Here is a 4,192-nt window from a genome sequence, read left to right as displayed (position 1 = left end):
AGTATGTATAAGGTCCACAATCCTTAAATACGTTCTCATCTATCATCTATAACACATATAAGGCCCACAGTCCTTAACTACGCCATTACATGCCAAGTCTATGTCCAACGGAAATTAGAGGGATTTGCCATCCTAACTTACTATGTCAGACGTAGAACTCATTTACCATTCCTGTACCATCATACACTTACTTTGCATGTACAATAATTACATCGTAACATAAGAACACACTAAGCGCTCTTCACATCATTTATTTAACAATCATACTCCTTGTCGATACGTGCAATATCCGAAGATTGTTCACGTCCCGACAAGCATTCATTCATAACGTTCATACATCATCCACACATTACATATAACATTCATATCCTTATTTATAACCTGACAGTACGCGCAATATCCGAAAATCGTTCACGTACCAACAAGCAATCATTCATATCTATCACATATATCGTATATAGCATACACTTACCACTTAAGGTAAGTGTATTAACTAATCACATCGAGTATGCACACAGCCCAGAAAACATAACAAGGAAGTGAGACTAGAAACTCGCATGGGTCCTGTTGCGTTCGTCGTTAATCGTTATCCCCTTCTTTAATTGCGCACGGCTAACTGTTATATATATATACTGTTAATTAACTGTATAATTATTTAAGTCGGTATTTTAGTTATCCAACACACTTTCTAGATTGGGCTTGTTTTATTATACAAGTGAGCTAGCTCGTTTCAAATGAGTTTTATTAAGCCCGGCCCATCTATCTTTCTAATAGTGCCTGGGCCAGCTGAGTCTAGGCCCAAAGTCAACAGTGGACCAAATGGCTGAGAACTCAAGCAGAGAACTCCTGTTCCTGACCGAGAACCTATGTTCTCCGAGAACTCGATGTTAACCGAAATCCGACACTTGGCCAAGGACATGGGTTGGCCGAGAACTCTGACCGAGAACTCATGGTTACCGAGGACTCAGGTCATAGAGAATTCTCGTTGGCCGAGAACTCTCGTGAACTAAGAAACCATGTGGCCGAAAACCCTTGTCTGATGGTATTAGCCTATATCAGCCCATATCCTTCTATCCTTTAATCCATTCTCGGCTCAGGTAACGGTTAACGACCCATAACCATAACTTTAACCACTTATTTCCTATTCTCATTAACCGTTTTACACCCGTTAGTAGCCCTTCATCAAGATCTAGTCCGTTTTAGGTATAAAGTTTGAACCTTTAGGCTAAAGATGTTCGACACTAGATCTAGGGTTTCTTTTAAATAAGCCGTTTATAACCATAAGTTCGTTAGGTCCATTTTAACATCAAGTTTGCTACTTTATGGTTCGTTTATACCCGATCTACTCTTGGGCTTAATTTCATGGTTAACCGCTCATAAAAACATAAGCTTTGAATATCAAGAACATACCTTTGAACGTTTTTAGGTCGCAGTATAGGGTGCTGTTTGTTTTTTAAGAGGTAAAATGTCTGCAGTCTGCGGACCACATCTGCAAGCATCTGTAGCAGAAGAGGTGGACCAAACCTCGCAGTTTGCAAGAAGAAGATTGTTTGTTTTTTAACGTCTGCAGACTTCTAAAATATAACCGAAATTTTTAAATAAGATGAAATTTAAATAATAAAGTCTTTTAACATATAAATGCCGGAAAACACCATGCCGTCGCCGCTAAGGGGTTGCCGGAGACTATGCCGGAAAACTTGCCGGAGAATAATTCTCACTTTTTAACACAACAAAACACAATAATTAATCAAATTGAACTCAAAATTGAAACAAACACATGTAATTTCTCATTAAAATCGGGCAAATTACAAGATTACAGATCTAAAACATGGTGAAAATGAAATTGAAAAATAAATTATAATGTTTACATATATTTAGCTTAGATCTTGGAGCTTGGATATTGACGAACAGGAGAATAGGTGGTGCCCGGTGGTGGCAGATCTTGAGCTTGACGGTGGTGGACAAGTGGTGCCCGGTGGTGGCAGATCTTGAGCTTGACGGTCGGATGTGGGGGTGGGGTGCGGTGGCCGGAGGTTGAGGTTGGGGGCGGAGGCCGTAGGTGAGGGTGGGGTGCGGCGGCCGGAGGTGGGGGTGAAGGGTGGAGGAGGCGAAGAGAAGGAGAAGAGAGGGTTTGAGATGAGGGTTTGAGAGGAGCTTGTCTGATGAAAAAATAAGAATGAAGATGTGAAGAGGTGGGTTGAACAACACTTTTAGGAGAAGAGGGCGCGAAGAGGTTTTTTAATGAAATGTCTTCGGGAAAACAAACACACTACGGCCGTACATGTTCTGCGCGGCGAAGAGGAAAGTGGTCTGGAAGAGCTTTTGAGAAAAAACAAATAGCCCTTAGGTTAGTTATGAACTCGTAGCTTGTATATAGCTTGCACACCAAAGATCTATCAATAAAAGGCTTGATTTGATCTCGGATCTTCTTTCCCCTCTCACGGCCGTAAATGTAGTGTTTGAGTGTGTGTTTTTATGGTGAGTAGGGAGAATAAGATGGATAAGATGAATAGAAATGGAAAGATTTAGGGTTAAGGGGTATTTATACTCCCTTAAGCCCATGGACATAAGGCCCATCTTTCCTTTTTAGTCCATGATTAATTTCCTTTAATTAGCCTACTTATCTTCCCAATAATATTTTATTATTTCTTTGCCAAATCAAGTAAACTCGATTATTATAATATAAAATATTATTACTTGAAATTTTGGGACGTTACATACATACATTCTTTTAGCATAACAATGTAATTCTGAGCAAAAGTTTGAAAAGGTAAATGGCAGTTGTTGTAACTTGTGAGTTGTGAGTAAACAGAACATCTACCAATCTGGTGATTATTTTGCTAAACTTATAAAGACTTGGCACTTCAATCACGACCAAAGAAAATTAGGATTGAAAATTTCTTAGACTGGCTAATGAACACATGCACGACATGTGATGTGGCATATTCACAAATCACAAGTACTCAAAGGGTTTAAATTGTGTGTCATGATAAAAGATTTGAGTGATCCTCAATCTTAATCAACTTAATCTTCTCAAATAGACCCGATAAAAGCAAACTCGTGTTTATACATTTTGTTGCAAGAAAATTGGACTTGATGCTTCAAGTAAACAGAGATGTTTTTTCGAGATTGGTCAAAATAATTTAACTTGCTACATTGATTACTGAGATATAAAAGAGTCTGTATTACAAGATCAAATCCTAGTAAGTTCTGAGAACTGATTATTTGCTTGTGGCATGCCTATTCTTGTTGGTTGCCCTTATTACTCCATAACATCATTGCTTATTTCTTTTTTTGTTAGTTAAATATACAAAACTAATTTTAATAGATTTTTGGACCATGTCATGATTTGTGTGTGTCATCGTTGAGCATGGATCATGCTAATCTAACGTGTATCGTTCCAATTTTACAGATGTCCCCGAAGGGACATATCATTGTGTCTATTTTTATATTTATTCTCAACTATTATAAATTACCTTTCCTAATATAAATTTGTAAAATGGTATATATGCATTGTGAACTCTGGATCAATAATCATCAATTTGGGTTGGCTAAAAAGAAGTTATATACGTGATTAGAGATTTTTTTTATAGTTACGGGAGCCACAAAAATTGACATGGGTCTATAGCAAAGTTAATAAAAACCTTGCGAAAAGAATTTCAAGTTTGTGTTCCCGACTTTTATTTAAGGGAGGAAATGAAAAGAAAAAGAGGGATAGAATTGATTGTGCTTTCGGCTTTAAAAAGGAATGAAAGGGAAAGAAAAAACAAAAAAAGTGTTCCTGAATTTCATTAAAAGAAAAAAAAATGAAGAGTAAAATAAGAGGATCAAAGATTTGAAAGAAAAAATAATAGTAAAGAGAAAGATGAGAAGATGAAAGAAAAGAAAAGAATAGAAATTTTTATTTCCTTTCCTTTTTTTTTATAAATAAACTCGGGAACATAGATATGCATCGGTAGATAGGATGAGTTGAGAAAATATATAATTAGTAATGACTTAAATGATTAAACAATGAAACTGAAATAACAGAATCAGCTCAATTATGATTTTCTTATAGCCGAGTTTTATATATCAGTTATGTTTTTGTTCTATGTACCTATGTAATGATTTCTTTAATCAAATCTAATAATTATTTGAAGCAAATAATTAACGACTATTTGCTATATTGAATTTCTTAAGGGAAAAATGTAAC

The 4,192-nt window shown here is 36.3% G+C and overlaps 1 non-coding gene across 1 annotated transcript; it reads right to left on the bottom strand.

Annotated features, from left to right (window-relative positions):
* Nucleotides 1–3,326: 3,326 nt before the first annotated feature.
* LOC143563501 (U6 spliceosomal RNA) lies at nucleotides 3,327–3,428 on the bottom strand. Its single transcript, XR_013140680.1, has one exon. It is a non-coding gene; the product is annotated as a U6 spliceosomal RNA (small nuclear RNA).
* Between the last annotated feature and the right edge of the window lie 764 nt (nucleotides 3,429–4,192).

The sequence above is a fragment of the Bidens hawaiensis genome, unplaced genomic scaffold (genome assembly GCF_021521415.1).
Source record: "Bidens hawaiensis isolate Kalapana, Puna unplaced genomic scaffold, B.hawaiensis_p1.1 tig00001179_1, whole genome shotgun sequence".
Classification (NCBI taxonomy): Eukaryota; Viridiplantae; Streptophyta; class Magnoliopsida; order Asterales; family Asteraceae; genus Bidens; species Bidens hawaiensis.
This window is presented reverse-complemented; position numbering and strand designations above follow the sequence as displayed.